The 16,711-nt window shown below is 42.8% G+C and overlaps 1 protein-coding gene across 1 annotated transcript in view; it reads right to left on the bottom strand.

Annotated features, from left to right (window-relative positions):
• Positions 1-16,711, bottom strand: part of DNHD1 (dynein heavy chain domain 1) — a 112,263-nt gene that overhangs the window by 68,076 nt on the left and 27,476 nt on the right. The window lies entirely within an intron of this gene.

Below are 16,711 nucleotides of genomic sequence, written 5' to 3'. Positions count from 1 at the left end.
CTATACCTGTCAGGCCACATCCGGCTACTATACCTGTCAGGCCACATCCGGCTACTATACCTGTCAGGCCACATCCGGGTACTATACCTGTCAGGCCACATCCGGCTACTATACCTGTCAGGCCACATCCGGCTACTATACCTGTCAGGCCACATCCGGCTACTATACCTGTCAGGCCACATCCGGCTACTATACCTGTCAGGCCACATCCGGCTACTATACCTGTCAGGCCACATCCGGCTACTATACCTGTCAGGCCACATCCGGCTACTATACCTGTCAGGCCACATCCGGCTACTATACCTGTCAGGCCACATCCGGCTACTATACCTGTCAGGCCACATCCGGCTACTATACCTGTCAGGCCACATCCGGGTACTATACCTGTCAGGCCACATCCGGCTACTATACCTGTCAGGCCACATCCGGCTACTATACCTGTCAGGCCACATCCGGCTACTATACCTGTCAGGCCACATCCGGCTACTATACCTGTCAGGCCACATCCGGCTACTATACCTGTCAGGCCACATCCGGCTACTATACCTGTCAGGCCACATCCGGCTACTATACCTGTCAGGCCACATCCGGCTACTATACCTGTCAGGCCACATCCGGCTACTATACCTTTCAGGCTATCAGATAAGGAGAACCCACCAGGTCTGCAATGTGTGTTATCTTTATATAATCCAGGTGATAAATGATATAAGACATTCTCTTTATTGTACCCACCTGTGGGGAGAGATGAAATCCCTCTCTTAGTAGTTGCTTACCCAGGCAACTACACCTGCTTTCTGAGGAATGGGCAAGGTAAGAAAGTCGGGAACCTCACTGAGGAGTTATGTGACCGATAATGGTAATTACTCTAATTGGTTTACCAACCAGACAAGGGCAGGGACTGATCTCTGGTGGCTATGTGGAGAAAGGAAGCGGAGACCTAGGCTACTGGCCAAGTGTCAGGGAGGCTGTACTCTGGTTCAGCTTCTGAAGACATCCACTTGTTTTCAGCCCCTGAGTTTCAGAAAATGAGAAAAAGCCCTGGAGACGATCTGAATCACTATAAGCGGTCTATCCCTGGAGATGATCTGAATCACTATAAGCGGTCTATCCCTGGAGATGATCTGAATCACTATAAGCGGTCTATCCCTGGAGATGATCTGAATCACTATAAGCGGTCTATCCCTGGACACGATCTGAATCGCTATAAGCGGTCTATCCCTGGACACGATCTGAATCACTATAAGCGGTCTATCCCTGGAGACGATCTGAATCACTATAAGCGGTCTATCCCTGGAGATGATCTGAATCACTATAAGCGGTCTATCCCTGGAGATGATCTGAATCACTATAAGCGGTCTATCCCTGGAGACGATCTGAATCACTATAAGCGGTCTATCCCTGGACACGATCTGAATCGCTATAAGCGGTCTATCCCTGGACACGATCTGAATCACTATAAGCGGTCTATCCCTGGACATGATCTGAATCACTATAAGCGGTCTATCCCTGGAGACGATCTGAATCACTATAAGCGGTCTATCCCTGGACACGATCTGAATCACTATAAGCGGTCTATCCCTGGACACGATCTGAATCACTATAAGCGGTCTATCCCTGGAGACGATCTGAATCACTATAAGCGGTCTATCCCTGGACACGATCTGAATCACTATAAGCGGTCTATCCCTGGAGACGATCTGAATCACTATAAGCGGTCTATCCCTGGAGACGATCTGAATCACTATAAGCGGTCTATCCCTGGAGACGATCTGAATCACTATAAGCGGTCTATCCCTGGAGACGATCTGAATCACTATAAGCGGTCTATCCCTGGAGACGATCTGAATCACTATAAGCGGTCTATCCCTGGAGACGATCTGAATCACTATAAGCGGTCTATCCCTGGAGACGATCTGAATCACTATAAGCGGTCTATCCCTGGACACGATCTGAATCACTATAAGCGGTCTATCCCTGGACATGATCTGAATCACTATAAGGCTATGTTCACACGGAGTATTTTGGGGGAGGAATATCTGCCTCAAAGCTCCAAACGGAATTTTGAGGCAGATATTCCTCCCCCAAAATACTCCGTGTGAATAGCAATGATCGCGCCGTTTTTCGCCCGCGGCCATTGAGCGCCGCGGGCAGAAAACACGCTTTCTCCTGCCTCCCATTGAAGTCAATGGGAGGTCGGAGGCGGAAGCGCCCGAAGATAGGGCATGTCGCTTCTTTTTCCCGCGAGGCAGTTTTACTGCTCGCGGGAAAAAGACGCCGACGCCTCCCATTGAAATCAATGGGAGGCGTTCTCGGGGAGTTTCTGCCGAGTTTTGCGACGCGGTTTCCGCGTCAATAAACTCGGCAAAAGACCCCGTGTGAACATAGCCTAAGCGGTCTATCCCTGGACATGATCTGAATCACTATAAGCGGTCTATCCCTGGACACGATCTGAATCACTATAAGCGGTCTATCCCTGGAGACGATCTGAATCACTATAAGCGGTCTATCCCTGGACACGATCTGAATCACTATAAGCGGTCTATCCCTGGACACGATCTGAATCGCTATAAGCGGTCTATCCCTGGACACGATCTGAATCACTATAAGCGGTCTATCCCTGGACACGATCTGAATCACTATAAGCGGTCTATCCCTGGAGACGATCTGAATCACTATAAGCGGTCTATCCCTGGACACGATCTGAATCACTATAAGCGGTCTATCCCTGGAGACGATCTGAATCACTATAAGAAGTCTATCCCTGGACACGATCTGAATCACTATAAGCGGTCTATCCCTGGAGACGATCTGAATCACTATAAGCGGTCTATCCCTGGAGACGATCTGAATCACTATAAGCGGTCTATCCCTGGAGATGATCTGAATCACTATAAGCGGTCTATCCCTGGAGACGATCTGAATCACTATAAGCGGTCTATCCCTGGAGATGATCTGAATCACTATAAGCGGTCTATCCCTGGACACGATCTGAATCACTATAAGCGGTCTATCCCTGGAGACGATCTGAATCACTATAAGCGGTCTATCCCTGGAGACGATCTGAATCACTATAAGCGGTCTATCCCTGGAGATGATCTGAATCACTATAAGCGGTCTATCCCTGGAGACGATCTGAATCACTATAAGCGGTCTATCCCTGGAGACTGAATCACTATAAGCGGTCTATCCCTGGACACGATCTGAATCACTATAAGCGGTCTATCCCTGGAGACGATCTGAATCACTATAAGCGGTCTATCCCTGGAGACGATCTGAATCGCTATAAGCGGTCTATCCCTGGACACGATCTGAATCACTATAAGCGGTCTATCCCTGGAGACGATCTGAATCACTATAAGCGGTCTATCCCTGGAGACGATCTGAATCACTATAAGCGGTCTATCCCTGGAGACGATCTGAATCACTATAAGCGGTCTATCCCTGGAGACGATCTGAATCACTATAAGCGGTCTATCCCTGGAGACGATCTGAATCACTATAAGCGGTCTATCCCTGGAGACTGAATCACTATAAGCGGTCTATCCCTGGAGACGATCTGAATCACTATAAGCGGTCTATCCCTGGAGACTGTGTGAATCACTATAAGCGGTCTATCCCTGGAGACGATCTGAATCACTATAAGCGGTCTATCCCTGGAGACTGAATCACTATAAGCGGTCTATCCCTGGAGACGATCTGAATCACTATAAGCGGTCTATCCCTGGAGACGATCTGAATCACTATAAGCGGTCTATCCCTGGAGACTGTGTGAATCACTATAAGCGGTCTATCCCTGAAGACTGTCTGAATCACTATAAGCGGTCTATCCCTGGAGACTGAATCACTATAAGCGGTCTATCCCTGGAGACGATCTGAATCACTATATGCGGTCTATCCCTGGAGACGATCTGAATCACTATAAGCGGTCTATCCCTGGAGACTGAATCACTATAAGCGGTCTATCCCTGGAGACGATCTGAATCACTATAAGCGGTCTATCCCTGGAGACTGTGTGAATCACTATAAGCGGTCTATCCCTGAAGACTGTCTGAATCACTATAAGCGGTCTATCCCTGGAGACGATCTGAATCGCTATAAGCGGTCTATCCCTGGAGACTGTGTGAATCACTATAAGCGGTCTATCCCTGGAGACGATCTGAATCACTATAAGCGGTCTATCCCCGGACATGATCTGAATCGCTATAAGCGGTCTATCCCTGGAGACTGTGTGAATCACTATAAGCGGTCTATCCCTGAAGACTGTCTGAATCACTATAAGCGGTCTATCCCTGGAGACGATCTGAATCACTATAAGCGGTCTATCCCTGGAGACTGTGTGAATCACTATAAGCGGTCTATCCCTGGAGACGATCTGAATCACTATAAGCGGTCTATCCCTGGAGACGATCTGAATCACTATAAGCGGTCTATCCCTGGAGACGATCTGAATCGCTATAAGCGGTCTATCCCTGGACACGATCTGAATCACTATAAGCGGTCTATCCCTGGACACGATCTGAATCACTATAAGCGGTCTATCCCTGGAGATGATCTGAATCACTATAAGCGGTCTATCCCTGGAGATGATCTGAATCACTATAAGCGGTCTATCCCTGGAGACGATCTGAATCGCTATAAGCGGTCTATCCCTGGACACGATCTGAATCACTATAAGCGGTCTATCCCTGGACATGATCTGAATCACTATAAGCGGTCTATCCCTGGAGACGATCTGAATCACTATAAGCGGTCTATCCCTGGAGACGATCTGAATCACTATAAGCGGTCTATCCCTGGAGACGATCTGAATCACTATAAGCGGTCTATCCCTGGAGACGATCTGAATCACTATAAGCGGTCTATCCCTGGAGACGATCTGAATCACTATAAGCGGTCTATCCCTGGAGACGATCTGAATCACTATAAGCGGTCTATCCCTGGAGACGATCTGAATCACTATAAGCGGTCTATCCCTGGACACGATCTGAATCACTATAAGCGGTCTATCCCTGGAGACGATCTGAATCACTATAAGCGGTCTATCCCTGGACACGATCTGAATCACTATAAGCGGTCTATCCCTGGAGACGATCTGAATCACTATAAGCGGTCTATCCCTGGACACGATCTGAATCACTATAAGCGGTCTATCCCTGGAGACGATCTGAATCACTATAAGCGGTCTAACCCTGGAGACGATCTGAATCACTGTAAGCGGTCTATCCCTGGAGACAATCTGAATCACTATAAGCGGTCTATCCCTGGAGACGATCTGAATCACTATAAGCGGTCTATCCCTGGAGACGATCTGAATCACTATAAGCGGTCTATCCCTGGAGACTATCTGAATCACTATAAGCGGTCTATCCCTGGAGACGATCTGAATCACTATAAGCGGTCTATCCCTGGACACGATCTGAATCACTATAAGCGGTCTATCCCTGGACACGATCTGAATCGCTATAAGCGGTCTATCCCTGGAGACTGTGTGAATCACTATAAGCGGTCTATCCCTGGACACGATCTGAATCACTATAAGCGGTCTATCCCTGGACACGATCTGAATCGCTATAAGCGGTCTATCCCTGGACACGATCTGAATCACTATAAGCGGTCTATCCCTGGAGACGATCTGAATCACTATAAGCGGTCTATCCCTGGAGACGATCTGAATCACTATAAGCGGTCTATCCCTGGACACGATCTGAATCACTATAAGCGGTCTATCCCTGGAGACGATCTGAATCACTATAAGCGGTCTATCCCTGGAGACGATCTGAATCACTATAAGCGGTCTATCCCTGGAGACTGAATCACTATAAGCGGTCTATCCCTGGAGACGATCTGAATCACTATAAGCGGTCTATCCCTGGAGACTGTGTGAATCACTATAAGCGGTCTATCCCTGGAGACGATCTGAATCACTATAAGCGGTCTATCCCTGGAGACTGAATCACTATAAGCGGTCTATCCCTGGAGACGATCTGAATCACTATAAGCGGTCTATCCCTGGAGACGATCTGAATCGCTATAAGCGGTCTATCCCTGGAGACGATCTGAATCACTATAAGCGGTCTATCCCTGGAGACGATCTGAATCACTATAAGCGGTCTATCCCTGGAGACGATCTGAATCACTATAAGCGGTCTATCCCTGGAGACGATCTGAATCACTATAAGCGGTCTATCCCTGGACATGATCTGAATCACTATAAGCGGTCTATCCCTGGAGACTATCTGAATCACTATAAGCGGTCTATCCCTGGAGACGATCTGAATCACTATAAGCGGTCTATCCCTGGAGGTTCCTTTGACCATAGAAAATAGTAGTACCCTGTGGGGTGCCAAATGAGTTTAAAGAGGCTGTCACCAGATTCTCACATCCCTATCGCCTATTGCATGTGATCGGCGCTGTAATGTAGAGAACAGTAACGTGTTTTAAAAAAAAAAAATGTTCATTTTTGGCCAAGTTATGAGCTATTTTATATTTATGCAAATGAGCTTTGAAATGGACAACTGGGCGTTTGTTTTTTTTGTTATGTCCAACTGTGTGTATTGTGTTTTTAACTGGGCGTGTTTATGTGTATGACGCTGACCAATCAGTGACCAGACAGCGTCATACACTCCTCAACATCTGCACGCTCCGCTCCTGAAATAGTCTGTGCTGCTGTGAACTCTGCTCTTACCATTACGTAGCTCTCAGTCTGTTACCTCTCCTCCACTCCTGTCCTCAATAACACCTTCACATGATTGGCAAGTCACCACCCCGCACAAGATCCACACGCTCATCTCCTGAAATACTCTGTGCTGCCTTAAACTCTGTGGACAGGTCAGGATCCAGTTTTTTTTAAATGCTGCTGGGGAACCCGCTCCATCCTCTTCTGCCCCAGTCACTTATTCCCAAGCATTGTAAACTTTCAGATTGGTTGCGCTGTGAATATTCGGAGAACGTGATTGGTTTATGTGCAGGGTAATGAACATACAGACAAGCAGTAGAAGACTGACTAAGGGCTGAGCATTTCATTGAATTCAGTCTTCTACTGCTTGTCTGTATGTTCATTACGCTGCACATAAACCAATCACGTTCTCCGAACAGTGCTTGGGAATAAGTGACTGGGGCAGAGGAGGATGGAAGCGCAGCCTTATATAGTGGATCGAGCGGGTTCCCCAGCAGCATTTAAAAAAAACAGGATCCTGACCTGTCCACAGAGTTTAAGGCAGCACAGAGTATTTCAGGAGCCGCGTTCTGCTCCCATAGGTAAACGGGGTAGCAGCACTGCGAAGAGCGCACAGAGAATTCACCGGCGGTCAGGATAGAACGTAGCAGCTAGATGGGGAACACACCCAGCTGCTAAGTGAGACACAGCAGGACGCGCTTCCAACACAACCGTGCTGTTAGCTATACAGCTGACGACTGTCAGTCGTGCAGTAGGATCTTGTGCGGGGTGGTGACAATCATGTGAAGGTGTTATTGAGGACAGGAGTGGAGGAGAGGTAACAGACTGAGAGCTACGTAATGGTAAGAGCAGAGTTCACAGCAGCACAGAATATTTCAGGAGAGCAGCGTGCAGATGTTGCGGAGTGTATGATGCTGACTGGTCACTGATTGGTCAGCGTCATACACATAAACACGCCCAGTTAAAAACACAATACACGCCCAGTTGGACATAACAAAAAAAAAAACGCCCAGTTGTCCATTTCAAAGCTCATTTGCATAAATATAAAATTGCTCATAACTTGGCCAAAAATTTACGATTTTTTTTTTAAAAACAACGTTGCTGTTATCTACATTGCAGCGCCGATCACATGCAATAGGAGATAGGGATTTGAGAATCTGGTGACAGCCTCTTTAAGGCCCAAAATCAGATTGTATCAGGCTTCAAGTCTGTGCTTTTCTGGTGGTCTACGATAAATAAGAATGTCGACTGGATTAATTATATTTATTACAATCAACAAAGAGTTGTTAATTATACCAGAGATGCAATAAAGGGCATTCCCGATCAGTTGGGACCTATATCTTTAATGACATGGCAAAATAGATTGGCCCTGGATATGTTACTAGCAGAAAAAGGGGGTGTCTGCAAAATGTTTGTATTTTCTGCTGTACATTTATTCCCAATAATACAGCTTCTGATGGTAGTATTACCAAGGCAATAGAAGGACCCAATTCCCTGTCCGAAGAGCTTATGGAAAACATCTAAATAAATGACATCTTCACCTCATGGATTGAGGGGTAGTTTGGAAAATGGACTGGCCTGGTAACCTCTGTACTCATAACCATTGCCGTTGTTGCCCGTATATTGACTGTTTGTGGATGCTGCATAAGAGGATTGATCCAAAGGTTAATTGAGACCTCAATGACAAAGACTATGAACCAAGAGATTCCAAGTAAGGACGTATACGATGACTTGAAAACACCCCATGATAACTACAAAGATTCTAAAGTATGAAAGGATTGGTGAAAACTTAAGAACCTGTCCTGGATGTCTCACAGAACATTTCTTGATAAATTTCCAACAGGGGGGAATGTTAGGAAAGTTTTTTTCTAAATGTATTTCTACTTCATGTAATGGATATTAAATGTGCATTGAGCTATGAAAGCTTCTCAGAAAATGCTTTAGCTGACAAAGTGTTAAATATGCTTTTAAAGATAATTGATATAAAGTGTGTGTGACAGTTGGACTTCTCAATAAAGATTGGAATCTCCAGAGGAAGTTCAACTGTGGCCTCATTTTATTCTGAAGTGTTAAACATTTCATATGACAGGAAAGCCACAAATGGTTTTCAGTTAGTCTGAATCACAATACGCCTTGATGTGTGTATATAAATCTGTGCTTATGTGATGAAGGCCAGACAACTGCTGATCTATTCAGATGATTCCTTGAAACTCTTTTATTGATAAGAATGGAAAATTCTCCTAACAGTAGGTTAAGCCGCCGTACGGCGCCAAACCTGTGCAGAAGCTGGCTCCAAATAAGTTACCTACAGCGTTTTTGTGTCCAGCTCTCTGGGTGGTCCGGCGCCGTATCCGATCTTAAAGTACTGTTTGTCGGATGAACGTCGAGTGCTGCCGCATCCACCTTCCGGCAGCACCCAGAGTGGCAGAATTAACACTAAACTCCTGACGCGGTGTGGGGTCGGTAGGAGATGCGGGGTGGGATTCGGTAGCTGTAAATTAGGGCTAGAGTTTGGCACCTTTGCAATTTTTATACACGGCCAATGGCGGATCATCATATGGGCTGCTTGGGCCCGAACCGCACATGAACTTAAAAAACTATGCAGCGCATTAGCGCTGCTAACTGCCGCTGCGGAGGTGGGGAAAGTGGCGTAGCTATAGGGGTCGCAAAGGTCGCAGTTGCGACCAAGCCCCTAAGCTCCCATTGCCACACAGTGCTGACCGCGTTGGTCACACTTCCAACTGAATCTGCGTCCACAGGGTTGAATGCTGGAGCCTTGCTCCAGTATTCACTGTGCCGTTAGCAGCTCGGTGCAGGCAGGTACGATATAGTGACGTCATCCCGCCTGTCTGCACCGAGTCACTCACAGCACAGACGAAGGATCCTCCACCTGTCGTGGGAACGGGGATAGGCAAGTAATTATGTTATTATTTTTCTATTAGGAACATATGGGGGCATTATACTGGGTATGGGAGGGGGCTCATATGGCAGCTGCTGAGGGGGCATTATACTGTATGGGGGGCATTATACTGTATGGGGCAGCTATGGAGAGCATTATACTGTATGGGGCAGCTATAGGGGGCATTATACTGTATGGGGGCATTATGCTGTATGGGACAGCTATGGGGTGTATTATACTGTATGGGGGTATCATACTGTATGGGACAGCTATGGGAGGCATTATACTGTATGGGACAGCTATGGGAGGCATTATACTGTATGGGACAGCTATGGGGGGCATTATACTGTATGGGACAGCTAGGGGCATTATACTGTATGGGGCAGCTATGGGAGGCATTATACTGTATGGGACAGCTATGGGGGCATTATACTGTATGGGACAGCTAGGGGCATTATACTGTATGGGGCAGCTATGGGGGCATTATACTGTATGAGGGCATTATACTGTATGGGGCAGCTATGGAGAACATTATACTGTATGGGGGCATTATACTGTATGGGACAGCTATAGGGGGCATTATACTGTATGGGGCAGCTATATGGGGTATTATACTGTATGGTGGCATTATACTGTATTGGACAGCTATCGGGGGCATTACACTGTATGGGGGGCATTATACTGTATGGGACAGCTATGGGGGCATTACACTGTATGGGGGCATTATACTGTATGGGACAGCTATGGGGGGCATTACACTGTATGGGGCATTATACTGTATTGGACAGCTATGGGGGGCATTACACTGTATGGGGGGCATTGTACTGTATGGGACAGCTATGGGGGGCATTATACTGTATGGGGGCATTATACTGTATGGGGCAGCTATGGCAGCTATGGAGAGTATTATACTGTATGGGGGCATTATACTGTATGGCACAGCTATAGGGGGCATTATACTGTATGGGGCAGCTATGGAGAGTATTATACTGTATGAGGGCATTATACTGTATGGGGCAGCTATGGGGGGAATTATACTGTATGGGGGCATTATAATGTATGGGACAGCTATGGGGGGCATTATACTGTATGGTACAGCTATGGAGGGCATTACACTGTATGGTACAGCTATGGGAGGCTTTATACTGTATGGGGGCATTATACTGTATGGGACAGCTATGGGGGGCATTATACTGTATGGGGCAGCTATGGGGGCATTATACTGTATGGGGCATTATACTGTATGGGACAGCTATGGGGGACATTATACTGTATGGGGGCATTATACTGTATGGGACAGCTATGGGGGCATTATACTGTATGGGGGCATTATACTGTATGGGACAGCTATGGGGGTATTACACTGTATGGGGGGCATTATACTGTATGGGACAGCTATGGGGGTATTACACTGTATGGGGGGCATTATACTGTATGGGACAGCTATGGGCGGATTTATACTGTAATGGGAGCATTACACTATGTGGCAGCTATTGGGGGCATTATACTGAGCAATTAGAAGAGCTGTAGGTCCAAGGGTGGGCGCAGTGTAGCACTATATACAAGGGGGGAGGCGCTGTGTGGTACTATATACAAGGGTGGATTGCTGTATAGCATTATATAGAAGGGGGATTGCTGTGTAGCATTATATACAAGGGGGGCTGTGTGTGGTATTATCTACAGGGAGCAGTGTGTGTGGTAACACCTACAGGGGGCATCATGTGGTAACAACACCTACAGGGGGCATCATGTGGTAACAACACCTACAGGGGGCAGCGTGTGGTGACAACACCTACAGGGGGCAGCGTGTGGTGACAACACCTACAGGGGGCAGCGCGTGGTGACAACACCTACAGGGGGAAGTGTGTGGAAGCAACACTCACAGGGAACAGTGTGTGGTAGTAACACCTACAGGGGGCAGCATGTGATAGTAACACCTACAGGGGACAGCGTGTGTGGTGCTTTACTTTACAGTGTTTGACACAATTATATTCAGGAGTACAGTGTATGTTACTATTATATTCAGGGGCACAGTGTGTGGTACTATTATATATCGGGGCACAGTGCTTGGTAGTATTATATTTAGGGGCGCAGTGTATGGTACTATTATAATCAAGGGTACAGTGTATGATACTATTATATTCAGGAGTACAGTGTATAATACTATTATATTCAGGAGTGCAGTGTATGATACTATTATATTCAGGAGTACAGTGTATAGTACTATTAAATTCAGGAGTGCAGTGTATAGTACTATTATATTCAGGAGTACAGTGTATAGTACTATTATATTCAGGAGTACAGTGTATAGTACTATTATATTCAGGAGTACAGTGTATAGTACTATTATACACAGGGGCACAGTGTATAGTACTATTATATTCAGGAGTACAGTGTATAGTACTATTAAATTCAGGAGTGCAGTGTATAGTGCTATTATATTCAGGAGTACAGTGTATAGTACTATTATACACAGGGGCACAGTGTGTGGTACTACTATATTCAGGGGCACAGTGTATAGTACTATTATATTCAGGAGCGCAGTGTATAGTACTATTATATCCAGGAGCACAGTGTATAGTACTATTATATTTAGGGACATAGTGTATAGTACTATTATATCCAGGAGCACAGTGTATAGTACTATTATATTCAGGAGTACAGTGTATAATACTATTATATTCAGGAGTACAGTGTATAGTACTATTATATTCAGGAGCACAGTGTATAGTACTATTATATTCAGGAGTACAGTGTATAGTATTATTATATTCAGGAGTACAGTATATGTTACTATTATATTCAGGGGCACAGTGTGTGGTACTATTATAATCAGGGGCACAGTGTATGATACTATTATATTTAGGGGCACAGTGTATGATACTATTATATTCAGGGGCACAGTGTGTGGTACTATTATAATCAGGGGCACAGTGTATGATACTATTATATTTAGGGGCACAGTGTATGATACTATTATATTCAGGGGCACAGTGTGTTGTACTATTATAATCAGGGGCACAGTGTATGATGCTATTATATTTCGGGGCACAGTGCTTGGTGGTATTATATTTAGGGGAGCAGTGTATGGTACTATTATAATCAGGGGCACAGTGTATGATACTATTATATTTAGGGGCACAGTGTATGATACTATTATATTTAGGGGCACAGTGTTTGGTACTATTATATTTAGGGGCACAGTGTATAGTACTATTATATTCAGGAGTACAGTGTATAGTGCTATTATATTCAGGGTCACAGTGTGTGGTACTATTATAATCAGGGGCACAGTGTATGATACTATTATATTTCGGGGCACAGTGCTTGGTGGTATTATATTCAGGAGTACAGTGTATAGTACTATTATATTCAGGAGCGCTGTGTATAGTACTATTATATTCAGGAGCGCAGTGTATAGTACTATTATAATCAGGTTCACAGTGTATGATACTATTATATTTAGGGGCACAGTGTATGATATTATTATATTTAGGGGCACAGTGTCTGGTACTATTATATTTAGGGGCACAGTGTTTGGTACTATTATATTTAGGGGCACAGTGTTTGGTACTATTATATTTAGGGGCGCAGTGTATGGTACTATTATATTTAGGGGCACAGTGTTTGGTACTATTATATTCAGGAGTACAGTGTATAGTGCTATTATATTCAGGAGCGCAGTGTATAGTACTATTATAATCAGGGGCACAGTGTATGATACTATTATATTTAGGGGCACAGTGTCTGATACTATTATATTTAGGGGCGCAGTGTATGGTACTATTATATTTAGGGGCACAGTGTTTGGTACTATTATATTCAGGAGTACAGTGTATAGTGCTATTATATTCAGGAGCACAGTGTATAGTACTATTATATTCAGGAGCACAGTGTATAGTACTATTATATTCAGGAGCGCAGTGTATAGTACTATTATATTCAGGAGTACAGTGTATATAGTACTATTATATTCAGGAGTACAGTGTATAGTACTATTATATTCAGGAGCACAGTGTATAGTACTATTATATTCAGGAGCACAGTGTATAGTACTATTATATTCAGGAGTACAGTGTATAGTACTATTATATTCAGGAGTACAGTGTATAGTACTATTATATTCAGGAGCACAGTGTATAGTACTATTATATTCAGGAGTGCAGTGTATAGTACTATTATATTCAGGAGTACAGTGTATAGTACTATTATATTCAGGAGTACAGTGTATAGTACTATTATATTCAGGAGCACAGTGTATAGTACTATTATATTCAGGAGCACAGTGTATAGTACTATTATATTCAGGAGTGCAGTGTATAGTACTATTATATTCAGGAGTACAGTGTATAGTACTATTATATTCAGGAGTACAGTGTATAGTACTATTATATTCAGGAGCACAGTGTATAGTACTATTATATTCAGGAGCGCAGTGTATAGTACTATTATATTCAGGAGTACAGTGTATAGTACTATTATATTCAGGAGTACAGTGTATAGTACTATTATATTCAGGAGTACAGTGTATAGTACTATTATATTCAGGAGTACAGTGTATAGTGCTATTATATTCAGGAGCACAGTGTATAATACTATTATATTCAGGAGCACAGTGTATAGTACTATTATATTCAGGAGCTCAGTGTATAGTACTATTATATTCAGGAGTGCAGTGTATAGTACTGTTATATTCAGGAGTACAGTGTACAGTACTATTATATTCAGGAGCACAGTGTATAGTACTATTATATTCAGGAGTACAGTGTATAGTACTATTATATTCAGGAGTACAGTGTATAGTGCTATTATATTCAGGAGTACAGTGTATAGTACTATTATATTCAGGAGTACAGTGTATAGTGCTATTATATTCAGGAGCACAGTGTATAGTACTATTATATTCAGGAGTACAGTGTATAGTACTATTATATTCAGGAGCGCAGTGTATAGTACTATTATATTCAGGAGCACAGTGTATAGTACTATTATATTCAGGAGCGTAGTGTATAGTACTATTATATTCAGGAGTACAGTGTATAGTACTATTATATTCAGGAGCGCAGTGTATAGTACTATTATATTCAGGAGCACAGTGTATAGTACTATTATATTCAGGAGTACAGTGTATAGTACTATTATATTCAGGAGTACAGTGTATAGTACTATTATATTCAGGAGCACAGTGTATAGTACTATTATATTCAGGAGTACAGTGTATAGTACTATTATATTCAGGAGTACAGTGTATAGTACTATTATATTCAGGAGCACAGTGTATAGTACTATTATATTCAGGAGTACAGTGTATAGTACTATTATATTCAGGAGTACAGTGTATAGTACTATTATATTCAGGAGTACAGTGTATAGTACTATTATATTCAGGAGCACAGTGTATAGTACTATTATATTCAGGAGCACAGTGTATAGTACTATTATATTCAGGAGTGCAGTGTATAGTACTATTATATTCAGGAGTACAGTGTATAGTACTATTATATTCAGGAGTACAGTGTATAGTACTATTATATTCAGGAGCACAGTGTATAGTACTATTATATTCAGGAGCGCAGTGTATAGTACTATTATATTCAGGAGTACAGTGTATAGTACTATTATATTCAGGAGTACAGTGTATAGTACTATTATATTCAGGAGTACAGTGTATAGTACTATTATATTCAGGAGTACAGTGTATAGTACTATTATATTCAGGAGTACAGTGTATAGTGCTATTATATTCAGGAGCACAGTGTATAGTACTATTATATTCAGGAGCACAGTGTATAGTACTATTATATTCAGGAGTACAGTGTATAGTACTATTATATTCAGGAGCACAGTGTATAGTAATATTATATTCAGGAGTACAGTGTATAGTAATATTATATTCAGGAGTACAGTGTATAGTACTATTATATTCAGGAGTACAGTGTATAGTACTATTATATTCAGGAGCGTAGTGTATAGTACTATTATATTCAGGAGTACAGTGTATAGTACTATTATATTCAGGAGCGCAGTGTATAGTACTATTATATTCAGGAGTACAGTGTATAGTACTATTATATTCAGGAGTACAGTGTATAGTACTATTATATTCAGGAGCACAGTGTATAGTACTATTATATTCAGGAGCACAGTGTACAGTACTATTATATTCAGGAGTACAGTGTATAGTACTATTATATTCAGGAGTACAGTGTATAGTACTATTATATTCAGGAGTACAGTGCATAGTACTATTATATTCAGGAGTACAGTGTATAGTACTATTATATTCAGGAGCACAGTGTATAGTACTATTATATTCAGGAGTACAGTGTATAGTACTATTATATTCAGGAGTACAGTGTATAGTACTATTATATTCAGGAGTACAGTGTATAGTACTATTATATTCAGGAGCACAGTGTATAGTACTATTATATTCAGGAGCACAGTGTATAGTACTATTATATTCAGGAGCACAGTGTATAGTACTATTATATTCAGGAGTACAGTGTATAGTACTATTATATTCAGGAGTGCAATGTATAGTACTATTATATTCAGGAGTACAGTGTATAGAACTATTATATTCAGGAGTATAGTGTATAGTACTATTATATTCAGGAGTGCAGTGTATAGTACTATTATATTCAGGAGCGCAGTGTATAGTACTATTATATTCAGGAGCGCAGTGTATAGCACTATTATATTCAGGAGCGCAGTGTATAGTACTATTATATTCAGGAGCGCAGTGTATAGTACTATTATATTCAGGAGTACAGTGTATAGTACTATTATATTCAGGAGCACAGTGTATAGTACTATTATATTCAGGAGTACAGTGTATAGTACTATTATATTCAGGAGCACAGTGTATAGTAATATTATATTCAGGAGTACAGTGTATAGTAATATTATATTCAGGAGTACAGTGTATAGTACTATTATATTCAGGAGTACAGTGTATAGTAATATTATATTCAGGAGCGCAGTGTATAGTACTATTATATTCAGGAGTACAGTGTATAATACTATTATATTCAGGGGTACAGTGTATAGTACTATTATATTCAGGAGTGCAGTGTATGATACTATTATATTCAGGAGTATAGTGTATAGTACTATTATATTCAGGAGCGCAG

This window comes from Rhinoderma darwinii, chromosome 2 (genome assembly GCF_050947455.1).
Source record: "Rhinoderma darwinii isolate aRhiDar2 chromosome 2, aRhiDar2.hap1, whole genome shotgun sequence".
NCBI classification, from domain to species: domain Eukaryota; kingdom Metazoa; phylum Chordata; class Amphibia; order Anura; family Rhinodermatidae; genus Rhinoderma; species Rhinoderma darwinii.
Note: the sequence above shows the minus strand (reverse complement) of the source record. Positions and strands in the feature narration are given on the sequence as shown.